Raw genomic sequence first — 22365 nt, 5'->3', positions numbered from 1 at the left:
GTGCTTTTATCAGAATCTGAAAAGTGGATTCAAAATGTGTCAGACTGTAAAAGTACTTATTACTTGCCAAAAAAGTAGTAGAATGTGTGCTTTCCAATTGGCAAAGAAATTTCGTTTTTTGCCTAATTTCAAAGCATGACTCTGTGTGCACACAGGAATTGTTTTTAGATATTTAATTTGTGAATGTGTTATTGTGATTTTCACTTCTAGGAAAGGGGTACTTAGTATTTTAAGATTTGAAAAGATCATAAAAAATGTAGTAATATATTTAAATATAAAAAAGGATTTTTTTTTTAGTTTTTTTCAGGTATTGCTGAAGAGCAGTGAACAAAATTTAAGATGCCTACAAAATCCAGAGTAACGAAAAACCACAAAAAAAAACTATATTTGAAGACAACTGGAGGACCTAAGTTAGTTGGAGATGCTCATGTTGGGAAAAAGAGAAAGTCTTCTGGTAAGCAGACAAAAGATTTTTTAAAGAACATCTTCAAAAAAAGGAAAAATGTACAAAATGTCTGTACTGGAAAGAATGTTTTCAATAGAAAAGAACAGGAAAAAATTGAGAATTTAGTTAATGCAAATATACCTTCTGCAATAACAAAGATTAACTTAAACAGAAAAACAGCGTTTAAAGAGATATGTAGAAAAATGTTTCAGAGAAGAGTTATGTCCAATTTGATAAAGGATGTGAAGAAATATAAGAAAAAGGCAAAATATTACAAGAGAAAAAAAGAAATTGAAGCCATTGCAGCAAAGGCATTAGAATTAAAAAGGAAACTATTCATTTTAATTTTGAATAGGATGCGTACATTAGATAAAATGGTTAATGTACTGAAATCACAAAGCAAAAGGAAAAGAGTAGTGAAAAGAACAAACTTTTGTAAAGTGTTTTTAGGAAAATGGATGCATAGTTCAAGTAGTGAACCTTTTTTTAATGAAGAGAGTTATTTTCAAAGTAATAGTTTGCTGCATGCAGTTGACACCAGAGGTCGTGCTTATGAAGTGAAAAATGGTTGCATAATGGAGAAGGAGATAATGGTTCCAAGAGATGAGGTACAAGTGATGGCGGATGAGGCTATGGGGAGACGTCCTAAAGCCCCAGTGTACACTTGGAATTGTAGTAGTATTTGCACTGTGCGTCAGGAATCTATTGATAAATTTCGTGAGTTTCTAAGAGAATATAGTAAAAAAAGTGTAAAACAGAAGATTAAGGTGCTTCAAAGTCTAGATCCATGCAGAGTGAGAGAGAATACTGGTTTGCAGGGTCATTCTCTGGCTTGTCTATCTAGAAAAGTGTGTAATAGTGTTTTCCATCATTTTAGGATGCTGGCTGTTCATCATACTGAAATGAGAAAGTTTGTGAGACGGTTGTATTTTGCTAAAAGTCCAGCAATAAAGTTAGATGAATTGAATAGGGCTCTGTTCCGTGGATCGGTATCAGATGTAGAGAAGGTTCTTGATGAAATTCAGTTTTGTTACTTTGGTCCTGAACAAGACAGTGCAGAAAAGGACACAGTAAATGAGGAAGAAGTGGAAGAGAATGTAGAACCCTCTGTAAGAAAAACATTTAGGTGCCGATCACGATCCGGTAAAAAATGTCCCCGTACGACTCGTATCGGGTCTTTTTACCGTACGAATCGTACAAGTGCCGTACGAACTGGCAATCACGATTCGCATGGTAAAAAGTCCATACCAACCGCACTGGGAATCATTCCCCACACGTCCTCGGGTCGGAAAATGTGTCCGACACGTCCTCGGACGATTTACCTTACAAACGTGAAAAGCCAAGTCCGACAGAGGAATCACGATCCATCCCGTGCGTCCGAGCGTACAACCGTATGGAAAAAACAGCGTCCGCACCGAACTCCTATAGCAACCATGGAGACATGTGCCTGCATACGCGCCCAACACTCCCCCCAGCCCCCGTACGTCCGACACGTACCCCCCGTGTATGTATACCCCCACCCATCTAGGTACACCCCAGTACGTTCAAGTCGTACCCCCACCCCAGTACGTGTCGTACCACCGTCTATGTACACCCCAGTACGTTCGAGCCCCACCCCCACCCCAGTACGTGTCATACCCCCGTGTACCTACACCCCAGTACGTTCCAGTCGTACCCCCACCCCAGTATGTGTCGTACCACCCTCTATGTACACCCCAGTACGTTCGAGCCCCGCCCCCACCCCAGTACGTGTCATACCCCCCGTGTACCTACACCCCAGTACGTTCCAGTCGTACCCCCACCCCAGTACGTGTCGTACCACCCTCTATGTACACCCCAGTACGTTCGAGCCCCACCCCCACCCCAGTACGTGTCATACCCCCCGTGTACCTACACCCCAGTACGTTCCAGTCATACCCCCACCCCAGTACGTGTCGTACCACCGTCTATGTACGCCCCAGTACGTTCGAGCCCCACCCCCACCCCAGTACGTGTCATACCCCCGTGTACCTACACCCCAGTACGTTCCAGTCGTACCCCCACCCCAGTACGTGTCGTACCACCCTCTATGTACACCCCAGTACGTTCGAGCCCCACCCCCACCCCAGTACGTGTCATACCCCCCGTGTACCTACACCCCAGTACGTTCCAGTCGTACCTCCACCCCAGTACGTGTCGTACCACCCTCTATGTACACCCCAGTATGTTCGAGCCCCACCCCCACCCCAGTACGTGTCATACCCCCCGTGTACCTACACCCCAGTACGTTCCAGTCGTACCCCCACCCCAGTACGTGTCGTACCACCGTCTATGTACACCCAGTACGTTCGAGCCCCACCCCCACCCGTGTCATACCCCCCGTGTACCTACACCCCAGTACGTTCCAGTCGTATCCCCACCCCAGTACGTGTCGTACCACCGTCTATGTACACCCCAGTACGTTCGAGCCCCACCCCCACCCCAGTACGTGTCATACCCCCGTGTACCTACACCCCAGTACGTTCCAGTCGTACCCCCACCCCAGTACGTGTCGTACCACCCTCTATGTACACCCCAGTACGTTCGAGCCCCACCCCCACCCCAGTACGTGTCATACCCCCGTGTACCTACACCCCAGTACGTTCCAGTCGTACCTCCACCCCAGTACGTGTCGTACCACCCTCTATGTACACCCCAGTATGTTCGAGCCCCACCCCCACCCCAGTACGTGTCATACCCCCCGTGTACCTACACCCCAGTACGTTCCAGTCGTACCCCCAGCCCAGTACGTGTCGTACCACCGTCTATGTACACCCCAGTACGTTCGAGCCCCACCCCCACCCCAGTACATGTCATACCCCCCGTGTACCTACACCCCAGTACGTTCCAGTCGTACCCCCACCCCAGTACGTGTCGTACCACCCTCTATGTACACCCCAGTACGTTCAAGCCCCACCCCCACCCCAGTACGTGTCATACCCCCCGTGTACCTACACCCCAGTACGTTCCAGTCGTACCCCCACCCCAGTACGTGTCGTACCACCGTGTACCTACACCCCAGTACGTTCGAGCCCCACCCCTACCCCAGTACGTGTCATACCTCTCGTGTACCTACACCCCAGTACGTTCCAGTCGTACCCCCACCCCAGTACGTGTCGTACCACCGTCTATGTACACCCCAGTACGTTCGAGCACCACCCCCACCCCAGTACGTGTCATACCCCCCGTGTACCCACACCCCAGTACGTTCCAGTCGTACCCCCACCCCAGTACGTGTCGTACCACCGTCTATGTACACCCCAGTACGTTCGAGCCCCACCCCCACCCCAGTACGTGTCATACCCCCCGTGTACCTACACCCCAGTACGTTCCAGTCGTACCCCCACCCCAGTACGTGTCGTACCACCCTCTATGTACACCCCAGTATGTTCGAACCCCACCCCCACCCCAGTACGTGTCATACCCCCCGTGTACCTACACCCCAGTACGTTCCAGTCGTACCCCCACCCCAGTACGTGTCGTACCACCGTCTATGTACACCCCAGTACGTTCGAGCCCCACCCCCACCCCAGTACGTGTCATACCCCCCATGTACCTACACCCCAGTACGTTCCAGTCGTACCCCCACCCCAGTACGTGTCGTACCACCGTCTATGTACACCCCAGTACGTTCGAGCCCCACCCCCACCCCAGTACGTGTCATACCCCCCGTGTACCTACACCCCAGTACGTTCCAGTCATACCCCCACCCCAGTACGTGTCATACCCCCGTCTATGTACACCCCAGTACGTTCCAGTCGTACCCCCACCCCAGTACGTGTCGTACCACCCTCTATGTACACCCCAGTACGTTCCAGTCGTACCCCCAACACAACCTCCTAAGTACGGTGCGCACCCCAGGCCCCAACATCACATCCGCATGTACGAGTCGTACCAACCCACACACAAGGACAGCACCGTACAACCAAATGGCCCATCTACACACCGTACACACGCTCAAAACGCACGTACACAACCAGGACAAAACAAAACAACACAAGAAGACACTATTCGAATGGCACAAAGCCACTAAACATGGCCAACAAACACTACAAATACACCTTCACTGACCTGCAACTGCCAAAGACAAACAGAGGGCCAAAACACCACCACTACTTATAACACACCCACCCAAAATTCAAACACTGCCACACCCACCCATGGACCAATAAAAAGGGCCCACACACACAAACCATGAGCCTTTGCAACAGACTCACTGCTGCCAGACACCACAGAACCATACAACAAGCTACACCACACCTTACACTTGCACACCTTCACACAACCACCCTCACAAACACCCCCTCATCACATTCACACACACACACAAACACAACCATCCACACCCGCCCCCCCAACATCCACACCCCCCCCCCACCATCCCCACCCACACCCCTCACCATGCCCACTACCAAGAATCCAAAGTTCAGTAACCGAGAGTTGGAGGTCCTTGTTGATCAAATCCTCAGAGTCGAGCCACAGATCTTTGGAACATTGGTCAGAAATACCAGCCTGGCAGCAAAAACAGCCATGTGGCAGACCATCGTCGATGCTGTGAATGCTGTTGCGGACACCAGGAGGACCAGGCAGGAATGCCAGAACAGGTGGTACGATCTGCGGAGGAGGGTCAGAGCCAAGAGGCAGGAGGAACACGACCAGGCCAACGCCACCGGAGGAGGGCCCTCCCGCAGACCCGTACAGTACCATCCCTGGGAGGAGAGGGTGATGGCCATACTGCCGGTGGAGGCAGTCGAAGGATTAGAAGGACTCCGAGACCCGGGTGAGTACACAAACAACGCACATCACATGGGGGGAACGGCATCCACAACCAAAATCACTAACAGGCACGCAACCACCACAAGCCATCGCATTACTCAACCACACTCCATGAGCACGCACATGCCACTGCTGCCACCATGCCCCATGCACCCAGCTGGACAATGGCAAGTCACAGAAGACAACAACACATGACACGGTAACCCGGATGGCGGGAGGCTGGGCCCCAAAAATCACATAGTGCGACTCCGAAGCAGACAACAATGCACTCTGCCCATATGGCCCAGGTCACAGCCAGACAAACAGTGTGTCCCAACACAGGAATGACGTGCCAGCAAATGGCGGACGCCTTGCATCAACACATGGGGGTGAAGGCACTGTTTTGCACATGACAGCAGCTAATGAACAGCCAACATTGTGAAAGAGTGGCAGCACACACCACCACAGCAGCAGCGCACAGACACACATCACACCCAATGGGTGCCTGGAGATCAGAAACAAACTCACATCAACAAGCCAAGGGCCACTCAAAGATCTGCTAACAGTGTGTGCCCAGGAAGCTGGGCTGAGGTGACAGAGGGTGACACACAGAGGGAGGGAGAGGGTGACAGAGAGGGAGGGAGAGGGGGACAGAGAGGGAGGGAGAGGGGGACAGAGAGGGAGGGAGACACAGGGAGAGCAAATCAGCCGTGTGGTGTGTGGGAATGTCTGCTTGTCAGCAGGTAGACTTCGTGCATGTAGCCAAGGGTGGCCCGTGCCAGAACCCCACCTCTTCACCATGGCAAAACACAGGGCCATGTCACAACCTGTGCACGAGCACAATTACAGCTACCTGCATCACATAAGGGTGTGGAACAACTCCATGTGCACATGTACAGTGCTACACGGAAGGCGCCAATGCATGGCTCGCAACACCCGCCCACTCCACTGCTGACTGCAGTCACACTTGACGCAGCAAGTAAGACTGTGCCACACATAGTTAAAGGTGCCAAAGTGGTGCCCAAGGGACACACCCATGCACAAGTGCACTGTGAGTGGAATGCAAGACAGATCCTAATTCCAAGAGGAAATGTGCCAACTTATGAAATGATGAAACATGGATGTTGCATGGACCAAAATTAACATTGTCTCTCTCACACACAGGTCAACGTCATGGTGCACCCCCCAACACTGGGGGGGAACACTCACAGGACCCGGATCTGCAGGAGCCCGATCCCACCGGCAGCGTCCACTCTCACCACTCTGTGGACGACGCCGACCGACCTGGCCCCTCTGGTGTCCAACCGCCTGCAGCACCTGCGTCAGGTACAACTGTGCCAACCACCACCCCCACTCCTGCCACATCCCAGGAGACACCCAGGATCCCTGCCCCAACACCACAATGCAGCCAGGCTGGCCAGGAGGGACACGGTGTCCCGGGCACCCAGGAGGAGGCAGGCGACAACGCCAATGCCACCCCTCAGGGGTCCCGGAGACCCGATGTGCCCGCAAGGGCAGGCCAGGCGCAAGTGGGCAGGGGTGGTGGGAGTGGAGGACAGCGGAGGCACGAGCCTGACCAGTTGGCTGGGGATCCGGTATTTTCCCATGTCCGTAACATCCTGGACTCATACCGGCAGGACACCACAGGCATGGCCCAGGTTGTGTCCGTCCTCGAGGGGATCAAGGCCCAGCAGGCCCAGCAACATGCGGAGCTACATGCCTGTCTACTGGTACACCAACGGAGGATGGAGGACAGACAGGCTGAGCAAGTGACGGCATTCCAGGGGATTTACGCTACACTCCGTTGGATGGCCGACAACATGGCCGACCCTCCCTGTGCCAGAAGGCGGAGAACATCACCACCCACAGGGAGGGATCAGGAGGAGGAGGAGGAAACATCCGACGGAGCATCCCAGATGTCGTCACGGCCTGCTGGTGAGGTTCCCCGCAGGAGGCCGGGTCGTCCACGGAAAGGACCGTGAGGGTCGGCGCTACATCACCATCTCCCAGGACACCTGGCCTGGCACCTGGCCCACTGGAGCAACAGCATCACAGCATCAAGAGACATTCTCTGCCACATGGCCCTGCTGGTCACTGGCTGACCAATGTTGACAAAGACTGTGGCATGGACTCTGAGGACATCCAATGGCAAGGACACCAACTCCCCTACTGGACTTTGGATTCAAACTTCCCGGAAAGACACTCACTTTGTTTCCCCCCCCCCCCAATAATAAATCACACTATGAAGAGTAGATGCCTGCTGGTAGCATTATTACCTAACATGTGTCTTGTAAAGTCAAAACATGCCTGAGTCATCTTTTGTCTTCAACCACCCACACCCTGGGGCCTGAGTCTGGCACAGGACACATGGGTCACAGTGTATTAGGCAAGACAGACATGGAGCACCATACACACCCGTGATGGGCCCAACCAGCTGAGGGGGTTACCGAACAACCGTGCTGACAGACACATTGAGTACAGCAACAGTCATGCGCAGAGGTCAGGGATCCAGTCCAGTGTCCTGGGGGGCACCCAGGTATGTGTAGACAGGTGGCAGAAACATGTCCTGCAAGCTTGAGTCCGGTGGATGCAGAGAATGGGGGCCTGGCCAACGTTGGATGCATGGGGATGGCACATGTCACAATACCCACACAGTCATGGACATCATGCCCAATACACAGTCTCAGCCCACACACACAGCTTGCATCTTGCCACTCGACACATTGACACATAGCCACAATCAGGGAATACCATGCCAGACAAGCAGGATGCACCATGGCAACACACCAGCATTGACTGAGAAGAGGCACCTTGGAGGCCTAGGGACACCTTTATTAGTCATGTTTTCGGGATTGCAGAGGCAACTCGAAGTACACATGAACACATCATGTGGAGTAACATGTGGGTCCAACACTGGCACCCCCCTTCAGCAGCACACATGCGTGTTCGCCATGGATCTGGCACACAAGCGTCGGCTAACAGCTAAATACCCACAGCTGCACACGGAGAGCCTGCCATACACCATAGATCCGCGGATGTCGAAGTCCCACACCATGTCAAGCCAATGCTAACCGAATGTGTCCGAGGGCAGTGTCACACACATTGATGCCATCATCACAATCCCCTATCCCATCACTGATGACTGTCAACCAGGCAGACCATCTATTCAGGTGTACACAGCTGCATGTCGTGTCCCATGGGGATGCGACATGGCTGCAGAGGAACCAAACACCGACAGGGGCAGTGTGCACACATCGTGAACAACTGCCACACCCAATACACCCCAGATGCATCCCTTACCCCATGGAGACTTCCAAACGTGTCCGTGCCTGTAACGCTGAGTCAGCCCACGATGTCATGTCCATGAGGAATAGCAGTGCCACAACAATGCAACCAGCAGACGGCATGCGCAGGTACCTGGGGAAGAGAAACACACAAGAAGTCAGCCACAAAAAGCACAGCCACTTGCATGTGCATTTACTCGACACATGTATGGATGACAACATGCTAGGTCACAATTATGACTGCGGAAGTACAACCATCACTGGCACCATCACTCCAGTGACACACCCACACACACCTCTGACTCACGTGCCATACATGCAGGTGGAGACACACATCACAACGCATGCCACACGGGGACCAATGCGTGCACACTCAGACACTGGTACTCACCACTATGCAAAGAAGTCGCGTATGAGCCGAGTCCGGATGTCCTCTTGCGGCTCCACATCCTCCACATCACTAGCCCCATTGCCAAGCCCTTCGTCCTCCACGGGTGGATGGTCCTCGTCATGTTGATTCAGGATGAGTGGCACTGCTCTTTCAACTGCCATGTTGTGCAGCATGCAGCAGACCATGAAGATCTTGCAGACCTTCGCCGGGGCATATGGGAGTGCGCCGCCGGTCTTGTGGAGGCACCTGAATCGGCTCTTCAGCATGCCAAACGTCCTCTCTATCACTCGCCTTGTCCGGCCATGGGCGGTGTTGTATCGGAGCTGGGCCGGCGTGATGGGGTTGCGGAGAGGTGTGAGCAGCCAAGGCATGTTGGGATAGCCAGCGTCCCCTACATGGAAAGCACATGGTCATCGTTAGAAGTGGTGAAGCAGTCGTGCTGGTAGGCTATACTGAATACAGGACAGACAGACTGTACCCACCAACAACACATGCCCGTTCGTTGCTCAGCTGCATCATCATGTCAGGCATCCCGCTACGCCTCATGATGTAGGCATCGTGTGCTGATCCTGGAAAACGAGCACAGACATGTGAAATCACCATGTTGGACAGACACACCACAAGGGCATTGATGGAGTGGTAGTGCTTCCGATTGCGGTACGCCACCTCCCGTGCGTGTGGTGGTACCAAAGCTACATGTGTCCCATCTATGGACCCAATGACATGGGGCATCCCTCCCAGGGCATAGAATCCACGCTTGACCTCAGTCATCTGTTCAGGGGTTGGGAACTTGATGAAGTCATCCAGGTGAATCAACATGGCCTCTAAGAAATCATGCAGCACACCACTGAACGTGCTCTGGGACATGCCACCAACATGAGCTATGGTATTTTGAAAGGTACCCGTGGCAAGAAAATGTAGGGCAGCCATTACCTTCAGCTGGGGTGTCAGTGCCGTGGGATACCTGTGCTGTGGTTGCAGGTGTGGTGCCAGTCTCGCCGTCAACTCCAGAATCAACGGTTGGGTGAAGCGGTAGAGCCGGATGCTGTCATTATCCTGCATGGCAGCCAAGTCTGGAATTCTTCGGGCAAGAGGCGGCGCTCTGCAGTAATTTTGAAGTGACAAGGAAGAGTGAGTGCACTACGACAACAACTCATGTGTACTGAGCACATGTTAATCTGGCAATACACACATGCTACATAGGGAGTCAGGTATGTGCTACATGGCCAGGACACGTATGGATGCAAGGTGACACTCCTTCAAAGACCCAGCTACACACGGAGATAGAGAACCTCCCCATGCCACGCCATGGGAATAGCTGTGTCCCAGTGCAAGTGAACACCCAGACGCAACACAGGAGTGACATACGCCCACACATCAGCAGCAGTAGGATGCCGATTGCAGAGATTGGTAGCGGAACACTGGAGCCACAGGTCACATGACATTACACTAGGCCAGCCCACACACCTTGCCATGAAGGTGCACATGTCATGACTCACCACACATACCTTGTGAGGATGCTGACATGTCCTTGTCACGCTACTCCGTGTCCCATGCATACATGTGCACCTCACATCCGATACCACATGTGGCATGGTGTGCGGAACAGTGTGCAATGACAATCTACACACAGACACATGTTTGTTGCTGCAACGGCTGCAGCTTTTGAGGGTGCTCCAACATCAACCTGATGTGAAGCCCCCACACATACATGACATAGTCACATTGTGCACCGTGGGTAGTGACAAGTCAGGTGTCATAACCCTGTACCGGGCATCAGGGGACACTTCCGTGTGTTGGTGTCCGTGCCATGCCAGTGACGCTCACCCCAAGTGCGCAGTACGACATGCACACATGTCAAAGGAGTCAAGGGCATGCCTGGCACACATCGCACCATCACACAGTACATCTGTACACATCTCATCATACATCTGGTGCCTTCTCGACTCAGGAGTAATGTTCCACATCACAGGCCTTTCACACCTGTGCCCCACACATGTAGTGATGCACAGACGATGCCTCAATGTCAATTAATGGACAAGTATGTCCATCCATGGACAAGTATGTCCGCCCTATCCCTACCTGTGTGCCGCCTGTCACCACTGTGATGTGTGAATCCCGCTGTACTGCTGCAAAGAGGGCCTGTGTACGTTCCCATATCACTATGGGAGTGCAGCCGTATGTGTGCCCATCGTGATGGCGAGCGTACAGGCATGTGTACGCTCCCTACCACTACGAGTACGCATACGCGAGGCCACACATACTGATCGGGAGCGTACAGGCGTGTGTACGCTCCCTATCACTACGAGTACGCATACGCGAGGCCACACATACTGATAGGGAGCGTACAGGCGTGTGTACGCTCCCTATCAGTATGTGTGGCCTCGCGCATGCGTACTCGTAGTGATAGGGAGCATACAGGCGTGTGTACGCTCCCTATCAGTATGTGTGGCCTCGCGTATGCGTACTCGTAGTGATAGGGAGCGTACAGGCGTGTGTACGGCCCGTACCACTACGAGTACGCATACGCGAGGCCACACATACTGATAGTGAACGTAGTCACGCGTGTACGGGCCGTTGCAATGCATTTAGGGTGCCCTAGGGCCCCGGAACGCACCGTACCTGTGTGTGGAGCTCAGAATCACATAGGGGACACATGAGGGACAAGTATTAAGGCCTACATGCATGCTGGTTGTCATGGAGACCAAGTTCTAAATTCGAATTTCTTCTGGAAGGTGAACAGCAGAAGTCAGTTGGAATAAAAATACTTTGTTGCAATGTGTTTGTGGAGCTGACATCATGCAGGAGAATGAAACCGATAGAGTACACACAGACTGCTAGGTTTGAAGGGATTGGTGGAAACATAGGATGCAAATGTGAGTGACCAATCACTCTGTACTCCTGTGCATGAGACAGGGCAGAAAGGCACATATAAGGCAGCCAGGTCCCATGAGGGAGTACTTGCCTGCACATCTTTGAATTCGTCGACCCAGCTGCTGCTACTGATTCCCTGGAACCATGTCAAGGGCTGTGGAGAGGTCACAGCCATTCACCCTGGAGGAGAACATGGCATTGCTGGATGTGATCCTCCCACAGTACCCCATGCTGTATGGGCGACCAGGGTATCAGGTGAGTGCATAGGCCACTGGCACAGACTGTCCCTATGTTGTGACTGTGACTTCTGCCATTGTGTCCTGGTGTGACACACATGCCATGTACTGTTGGGGAGGTCCCGGGGGGGGGGGATGCCTGATGTCTCCCAGCAGTGCCCTGAGACAGGAGGGGTGTGTGCCTATCACTAACAGCAGTGCCCTGAGACAGGAGGGGTGGGTACAGAGTGCTCCCAGCAGTGCCCTGAGACAGGAGGGGTGGGTACAGAGTGCTCCCAGCAGTGCCCTGAGACAGGAGGGGTGTGTGCCTATCACTAACAGCAGTGCCCTGAGACAGGAGGGGTGGGTGTGATGCACAGTCTGAGCCTTGATCATTGATTGTGACATTGCCATCATTCCACCTGTGTACCCACTATGGCACGTACTGCTTTTTCCCTCACCAGAGGATCATGTCCCTATGACAAAGGTGCAATGCGTTGGCTGCATGACATGCCTTGTTGTTACCAGCTAATTTGTTATCAAATGTCTCTCTGTGACATGTGGCTGGTGTATTGATGTGGTGTCACTTGTTCTTCCTCACAGGTAGGCGCCACTGCCAAGGAGCAGATCTGGCTGACCGCCGTCAGTGCCGTGAGGGGTGTGGATGGTCGGAGGCGGAGCCTGTCCCAGGTGAGGAAACGCTGGCAGGATATCCGGTGCTGGACGCGGAGGATTGCACGGGTCCTGCTGGAGGACTCACCTGAGAGCCACAAGAACCGCGGGCGCCGCCGTCTGAGCCACCTCCACAGGCGTGTGCTGCCGGTGGTCTTTCCAGACTTGGATCGGCGCTTACAGGCGAAGCAGCAGCCGGAAGGGGGTAGGTACATGTGTGTGTTGTGTGTCACCGGCATTTGTAAGGGCACAGTAGCATGAATTCACTGCCAGGGTTTAAAGGTGCTGTGCAGATCCATTTTGCCCCAGTATAGCGCTGCGCCCCTGCCACCCTTCCCCTCCTTGCAATGTGTTCCCTGGTCTGTGTGTAGCCACTCCTTCACAAGGTAATGTAGGCTGGCGCTTTGTCCACGAGAACTATGCCTGTAGCATCATGTGTGGGGGTGGTGGGTAACAGGTTTTGGGACCTTGGCTGTGCCCTGTCAAGTTCACTGCATGTGGGTTCCATGTCAGTTGGCACTGATGCTGACTCCAGACATGGGAGTTGGTCTCTCATGTGTCATGCCTTACAGTGCGCATGTCCTATGTAGTGGCCTGTGACATGATGTGCATGAGTGTGCGATACGCATACTGCAGGGATGGTGGCGTGGGTTGCGGTCATTACCATTCAGGAGCATGGAGTTGCGTGGCCACTACTGTCCCCTGGGGCACCTTTTCATCGGTGTTGTATGTGTCATCATAAACGTGGACACTCTCAGTGTCTACAGCGTAGGTTGTGCTCTGTGCCATTGTCCCCTGGCACCATGTATATAGACGTGCTATATTGTACAGGTGTCCACTGTGCAGCCTGACCTGAATGTCCTTCTTCATACTCACAGTTGCTAGTGCCTGTGTGTCTTGTTATACTCATCTGAGGATGGGCACTGGTGCCTCATTATTTGTACAGGCGCACCTTCGCTGTTTGGCGTCCAATCTTGCATTTTGCCTGCCCCTGTGTTTATCACCCAGACTATGAGATGTTGGTGCCACCTGTGTCTCAACTATTTGCCTCGTGTAGGGGGTGGCTGGGGCGGGCAAAGCCTATATGTCAAATCCAGATTTCTACTTGCTGGGTCTGGGCAGTGTGTGATGTTTGTCTGGACACACACGCAAGGTGCAGTGACCGAGTCATGTTGTGCATATTTTCTGCATTACCTATGCAGCATGTGTCTCAAGTTCATGGATATGGGCCCTGGTCATCGGTATTTTCGCCAACGCTGTGTGGTGCAGATGCAGTGCTGGATTGTCCCCAGGACATGGGTGCTATGTCAGACTCCGTTTCCTGTCTTTAGCTATTGTCTCATGCTCTCCATGGTATTTCAGTGGCATGGTGGCTCAACCAACTGTGTGTTTCATGCCCTACATCGGTACCTTGTTTCGTAGATGTTAGGGATCTTCCTTTTCAGGCTATGCAATGTTACCTATGTAGATTGGACTCATGTGACAGATGTGTACAGGTGTCTGATTAATTTCTGTCTCTCCACCCTGCCCACAGCATCGTCGGGGGACACAGAGGGAGACATGGACACAGACCAGGCGGAGGGACCGAGCACCAGTGCCAGCCGTGACATCGGGGCTGGCACATCGAGTGGGACAGAGGCGGAGGAAAGTGTGGCCGAGGACCTGTCGACTGGCACATCAGAATACGAAGCTGACAGGTCCGAGGAGGATGTCTCCGAGTGGGCGGAGGCTGCACCATCAGCTGACAGCGGAACAACACCTCGCACCGCCCCCTCAGTTCCCATCAGCCGCCTCCCACTTGCTCGTGTCCCTTCCCAGAGTGCCCGGTCACCGCATGTCTCCTTCATGCCAGGCACCGCACCCCCTGCCCCTGTCTCCACTGCTGCCGCCAATGCTGAGTCTGTGGACATCCAGCGGCAACTGCAGGTTGGTCAGGCTGCGATCCTTAATGTCCTCCATGCCCACGGGCAAACACTCAACAACATCGAGGCATACTTGGAGGGCATTCATTCATCGCAGGCTGACCAACGCAACTTGCTGAGGTCCATAGACTCGACACTGACTGCAGCAGTGGGTCTCCTGCAGCGCGACCTCCCCCCACCTACCCCTGCCCCATCCACACTTCCCACTCCCATGCCTGTCCCACGTACACCCAGATGTCGGCATGCACCCACATCAACAGACACAGGCACCACACCAGCAGGGAAGGTCCACCGCACTCCTCCTGACACGCACACACAGGGTGAGGTAGGCACACCCACTGGGTGGGGGGGGCAAACGTGTGACACGCAGCCATAGTGGGAGTCCGCATTCCACCCAGTCCACTCCCTCCAAATCCCCTCCCCTCAGCTCTCCTGGCCACATCTCCCCCAAGGACTCCTTCATGGCCGCTCTGTCCCTGAGCCCCACAGTGACACCACCCCGCAAGCGGTCAAGGAAGGCCTCGGTCACGGTGGTTGATTCTCCCCCCCTGTCTATGCCCTCCCCCGGTGGCGCTGCGACCCATCCCTCTGACCCCCCCCCCCTCCTTGGGACCTGTGGATCCTTCGGGTGCAGGGGACTCCCTGGAGGACCTTGCAAAGGTGTGTAGTGCCATCCTGGCCTCCGCCTTTGGCCCTGCCCCACCCCCTGTGGTGGAGTCCTCCATCCCTGCACCCACAACGCCTCCCCTTTGCCCTGATGTCCCTGCGGTGCCTGGTGCTTCCCCCCCCCCCCCTGATGGCCTCACCCCTGTGGAAGACGACGGCATGTGACTGTGCAGGCAAGCTAGGGGACACGCATCCCACTGTGTCCCCCATCCAGCTGAGACTTATTGACTGCCCTATGGGCTTTGTGAATATTTAACTGCCTGCAATCCACGGACACTGTGATCATGCTGAATAAAGCTTTATTTGTGTTTTCATTCTGACACTACTGCTATGCTGGTATTGGTGTTGGTTGCGCTGCTACATGGTTTTGGGTGGTGTTTATGTGTTGGGTGTGTGGGAAATGTAGTAGTGGGCTGCTCATTGGGGGACCCTGGGATCTGTGTGCCATCACAAGGTGTTAGCTAACTTTCTTTGTTCATGTAAGCAGTTACTGCATGGTGCAATTGTCCCAGGGTGTATTCCTCCCTCTGTGTACCCTGATATCTTCCCTGCAGGGTGTTCCCAATGTTTAGCGAAGAGCTGTGTCTACATGAGCTGTGTATGTGACGGAGCCCTTCTACTTTGGCCATGCATGCAGGGCCATGTCTCCACCTGCAACATTCGTGGCATCCTTGGTGATCACTGTACTTGTGTGTGGAGTCTGTTGACATGAGTTCATGGGGACATGTTCCCTTGTAGGCAGTATGCATGTGGGTACTTCCAGCCTCACACACATGTGTTGCACACCTCCTGTCTCTGGGCACTGCTGGGAGTGATAGGCACCCACTCCTCCTGTCTCTGGACACTGCTGGGAGGACTCTGCACCCACCCCTCCTGTCTCAGGGCACTGCTGGGAGTGTTAGGCACCCACCCCTCATGTGTCTGGGCACTGCTGGGAGGACTCTGCACCCACCCCTCCTGTCTCTGGACACTGCTGGGAGGACTCTGCACCCACCCCTCCTGTCTCAGGGCACTGTTGGGAGGACTCCACACCCACCCCTCCTGTCTCAGGGCACTGCTGGGAGTGTTGGGCACCCACCCCTCCTGTCTCAGGGCACTGCTGGGAGGACTCTGCACCCACCCCTCCTGTCTCAGGGCACTGCTGGGAGTGTTAGGCACCCACCCCTCCTGTCTCAGGGCACTGCTGGGAGGACTCCACACCCACCCCTCCTGTCTCTGGACACTGCTGGGAGGACTCTGCACCCACCCCTCCTGTCTCAGGGCACTGCTGGGAGTGTTAGGCACCCACCCCTCCTGTCTCAGGGCACTGCTGGGAGGACTCTGCACCCACCCCTCCTGTGTCTGGGCACTGCTGGGAGGACTCTGCACCCACCCCTCCTGTGTCTGGGCACTGCTGGGAGTGTTAGGCACCCACCCCTCCTGTCTCAGGGCACTGCTGGGAGGACTCTGCACACACACCTTCTATTTCTGGATATGTACGCTTGGAACATACACGGTGGGGGTACGCTCCATGCATACGAGGGTGATGGTACGGGTCGTACTTACACTGTTGGGGTGGGTGTACGGTACGTACATACGCGGTTGTACGCTCCATGCATACGCGGGTGAGGGTACGGGTCGTACTTACACTGTTGGGGTGGGGGTACGGTACGTACATACGCGGTTGGGGGTACGCTCCATGCATACGCGGGTGAGGGTACGGGTCGTACTTACACTGTTGGGGTGGGGGTACGCTCCATGCATACGCGGGTGAGGGTACGGGTCGTACTTACACTGTTGGGGTGGGGGTACGGTACGTACATACGCGGTTGTACGCTCCATGCATACGCGGGTGAGGGTACGGGTCGTACTTACACTGTTGGGGTGGGGGTACGGTACGTACATACGCGGTTGGGGGTACGCTCCATGCATACGCGGGTGAGGGTACGGGTCGTACTTACACTGTTGGGGTGGGGGTACGCTCCATGCATACGCAGGTGAGGGTACGGGTCGTACTTACACTATTGGGGTGGGGGTACGGTACGTACATACGCGGTTGGGGTGGGGGTACGCTCCATGCATACGCGGGTGAGGGTACGGGTCGTACTTACACTGTTGGGGTGGGGGTACGGTACGTACATACGCGGTTGGGGGTACGCTCCATGCATACGCGGGTGAGGGTACGGGTCGTACTTACACTGTTGGGGTGGGGGTATGCTCCATGCATACGAGGGTGAGGGTACGGGTCGTACTTACACTGTTGGGGTGGGGGTATGGTACGTACATACGCGGTTGGGGGTACGCTCCATGCATACGCGGGTGAGGGTACGGGTCGTACTTACACTGTTGGGGTGGGGGTATGCTCCATGCATACGTGGGTGAGGGTACGGGTCGTACTTACACTGTTGGGGTGGGGGTACGGTACGTACATACGCGGTTGGGGTGGGGGTACGCTCCATGCATACGCGGGTGAGGGTACGGGTCGTACTTACACTGTTGGGGTGGGGGTACGGTACGTACATATGCGGTTGGGGTGGGGGTACGCTCCATGCATACGCGGGTGAGGGTACGGGTCGTACTTACACTGTTGGGGTGGGGGTACGCTCCATGCATACGAGGGTGAGGGTACGGGTCGTACTTACACTGTTGGGGTGGGGGTACGCTCCATGCATACGCGGGTGAGGGTACGGGTCGTACTTACACTGTTGGGGCGGGGGTACGTTCCATGCATAGGGGGGGTGGGGGTAGGGTCCGTACATCTCTATCCCCACGCTATGTGATGCTTGTGCGGGCCGTACCCAGGCCTTTGCCACGTGGGTACGATCCGTCCCGCCATTGTTGGGGTGACGTGGGTGTGGGCGTGGTACGTCTCGTACCCACGCTCTTGAGGCGTGGGTACGGGACGTACCGGTCTGGTTGTGTTGGCGGTTCGCGTGGTGACGGACTTCCGTTGTGGCGGTCGCTGGCTTAGCTGGACACGCCCCCACCCCCTCGTAGTGACCAGGGCATGGGTGTCAGGTATGTCCTGGGCATGCGTGGTGTGTGACTTTGGTGGGGGTTTTGTGGCCTGCCCTGGTCCTGCCACCCCCACCCCCCCCTTTCCCCCCTCCCTTAGTTGTTCTGACCTTCTGCGGCGTCTGCGTCGTAACCTGTAGAGGAGGTGGACTGCTATGAGGGCCGGGATGACCCGTAGGTTCGGGTCCATGTCTGTCCGTCACGTACGGGTCCTCCTTGTTCGCGTCGTCCTGTGTGTCCGTCGCGTACTGGTGGTCCTTGTTCGCGTCGTCCTGATTTCCCGGCAGTTTTTGGCAGCCGGAAAATATTCACCGTGCGGGATGACGTCGGTGCGAATCGTGATTCCTGGTTCGTGAATGGCAGGCTGCGCGCGTCCCGACGTCAGGTCGGCCCTTTCCCGGATCGCATTGGTAGGTTTATTTTGTTCGGTCGGGCTTTTTTACGAATCGTACGGAAATGGTGTTCCGTGCGAATCGTAATTCCTTGTTTGTAAATTTTGACGACCGGGTACGCGTCGGACGGAGAATATGCTCCGTCCGACGGTTCGTACCCGGTTTTTACCGGATCGTGATCGGCACCTTAATGATCACATAACAAAATTTGCAATAATCTCTAATGAAAGACCAAATATAACTTGTATTTGTTGCCGCAGAACTCATTATAGAAAACAAACCAGGAATGTTGATCTCTACAGAAAGAGTGAAAATGAAGATAATTATAAGTGGAAGGATTTTGCCACATATATATTTCTTGAAAATTGTTTTGAATTGGGTGAAGATCAGCGTATTTGTAAATACTGTTACAACAAGTTAGAGGAAAATAGAATGCCAACCAGAGCTGTACATAATAATTTAGAATTGGATGCTATTCCTGCCGAACTTTCTGAATTAAATACATATGAGTCTATACTTATTCAATGTGTTCATCCGTTCCAGACCATAGTACGTATGGAGCCCAAAACTGGTAAATTACCTCCTTCAGATTTACCGAGAGGTTTAAAAGGTAGAGTGGTGTATTTGCCCTTGGATTTGAAAAAAAATATGGAAACTATTGATGCAGATACTTTGGAAACTGAACCATTAGTTATTCTGGTTAATGGTGTACCTACAAAGAATAAGAAGATTTGGCAGGAGCTGGTAGATGTACGGAAAGTACAAAGAGCAAATTTGTATTTGAAAAGGAATAACAAATGGCATGAATCAATTTATATAGAAGAAGAAGAGGAAGAAGATTTACAAGAAGACACAGAAACACCAACTGGACAAATTGAAAAAGTGGACAAGTCAAAGGAAGAAGAAATGTATGAACATTTTAGCATACATCCTCTACATTCAAAAGAAGTTTTGGGAGACAATATTGATCTGTTTCAGATGAAGAAAGCAAAAGGAACTCCCGTGAGTGTATGGGAGGAGAGCTTGGAAGCTCGATGTTTTCCCCAGCTGTTTCCTAAAGGAAAAGGAGGACGATACGATGAACGTCCAGAACAGATTCCAGCTTCTGAGTATCGGACTACAAGACTATATGCAGAAGATCCCAGATTTCGACAAAGTATTCCTTATTTGTTCCATCTTTTATTTGAAAGCGACTTGTCTGCACTATCTTATGCAGTAAATCACATTTTAAAAAGTGGAGTACATTTACAAAATGTGTCTGCTAAGGATTTTATGGAGAAAGTGCAGCACCGAGATGATCATTTGGAAACACAACTGATCAATCTGATGGCTTGTCAGCGTGGGACAAATGAATATTGGTACCGACGCCATGGTGAATTAAAATGCATGTTACGGAATTTAGGAACACCAACATGGTTCCTTACCCTAAGCTGTGCTGAGTACGCTTGGGATGATTTACTGGATTTTCTACGAGAGGCAAATTCAAACATTAAAAACATTGAATACAAGACAGCAGGAGAACTGTGCTCATTGGATCCGGTTAATGTTTGCAGATATTTCAATCATAGATTTGAGGCTATGATGTCCTTCATCTGCAATAAAAAAAATCCACCCCTTGGAGAAGTAGTGGATTTCTTTTGGAGAAAAGAGTACCAGGCAAGAGGTGCTCCTCATATTCATATGCTGTTGTGGATCAAGGATGCCCCAAAGTTTGGAACAGATACTGATGAAGCAGTGTTATCTTACATTGAAGAATATGCAACATGTGCTATACCAAAAAGCACAGAAGAGAAAAAGTTAAAGGAGCAAGTTTTACGTTTCCAAAGTCCTCGGTGTGGAAAATACTGTCGACGGAAATACAAGAGCAAAGATAAATACTACACTAAATGTCGATTTGGATTTCCTAGACCTGTTCTTTCAAATGGAAGAGTAAACAGTTTTATGTCATCTGTGAGACATACTATCACAAGAAAATCACCTAAGAATACCTATAACCTTAAAAGAAAAGAAGAATCAAAAAATATAAATGACTACAACCCAGTCATTTTATCCATGTGGAATGCTAACATGGATATACAGTATGTAGCTGACAATTCCATTGCTGTTGCTCGATATGTAACGTCTTACATTACTAAATCTGAAAAAACTGAATTGAAAGAAATGTGGGAAGAGATTTCTCACGAGAAGACTGTCAGTAAGAAGCTGTACAGTTTCAGTTTAAAGATGTTATCGCATCGAGAAATTGGATCCTACGAATGTTCAGATAGGTTATCTTCTGCAAGTCTCTACTCGAAATCAAGAAGAATAATTTGGGCAAGTTTAGGCCTTGCAGCAATGAGAAATCGAGTTTTGAAATCTGTTGGAGAAATTGAATATTTGGCCGAGAATGACCCAGAAAGTACAGATATTTTGAAATCAAACATGTTGGACACATATTATCCAAAAAGAAGTCATCATCTGGAGAACATGTGTCTCTATGAAGTGCTGCAGAACTACATTTATTCACGGAAAGCCGCAGAAGACATCAACAATGGAAAATATAAAGTCATTGGTGAGGAAGGATGTTTGGTGAATCAAACAAAAGGAAGTTTGATAAATCACAGGAAGCTGAGTTGCGACACTACTGACAAAAAGGAATTTTACTACTTGGCTCTTTTACAGCTGTTTAAACCATGGCGTACAGAGGATGAACTACTGGGAGAATTTCAAAGCTATGAAGAATCTTTTAATGCTTGCAAAGACAGCATACAATGCAGTACATTCTCAACTTATCTGCAAATGTTAAATGAAGAAATTGAACAGGAAACTACAATTGCAGCTGAAGTAGCTAGAGACAGTTCTCAAGACAGCCAAAGTTCAGGAACACTCAGTCAAGATCCCCTAGGACAACCAATCGTTGAAAATGAAGCATCAATAGCCATGAATGAAGTGGAAACGGCTATGAATCAAGCTCAAGAAGAATTTATAGACTTACAAAATTTGGAAAGACAACTGAATGAAGAGCAGCAACAAATTTATGAAGAGATCAGAAGCAAAATTGATCACGGATTTCTACATGAAGAAAAAGAGTGCTCATGCACATCATTTCATCCAATCAGGATGTATGTAAGCGGACAAGCTGGAACTGGAAAAAGTTTCTTAATAAAAGTCATCAGAAGCTACCTACAGCAAAAAACGGATTCTACTTTGTCTTGTGTGGTTACTGCTCCAACTGGGTTAGCAGCATATAACATAAAAGGAATCACCTTACATTGTTTGCTAATGTTACCAGTGGAGCATGAGAACAAAATACAATACAACAAGCTAACTGGAGAAGCATGCTTGGAAGTTTCAAGAGTATTGAAGAAGATGCAAGTTCTCATTATTGATGAGGTGAGCATGGTATCAAACTTAATGCTTGCCTTTGTGCATTTAAGAATGCAGCAAATTCTAAGGACAGACTATGATGTGTTATTTGGTGGAAAACATGTCATAGTTTTTGGGGATCTTCTACAACTTACTCCAGTTAAAGGACAACCAGTGTTTAATACTGTGACACATGAAGACACAAAGAAGTCATTGGGAAGCATCGGTATTGCAAATATTTGGTCCTTCTTTGAGTACAAGGAACTTACTACTAATATGAGGCAAGCAAACGATGAAGAATATGGAAGTATTCTGAAAGATATCAGAATTGGACTACTCACAGAAGTTGGCAAAAAAGCATTACAGAGTCGGCTGCTACATAATTTATTTCC

Source organism: Triturus cristatus, chromosome 1_2, assembly GCF_964204655.1.
Source record: "Triturus cristatus chromosome 1_2, aTriCri1.1, whole genome shotgun sequence".
NCBI lineage: Eukaryota > Metazoa > Chordata > Amphibia > Caudata > Salamandridae > Triturus > Triturus cristatus.
The sequence above is the reverse complement of the archived record's forward strand: the minus strand, read 5'-3'. Positions refer to the sequence as shown.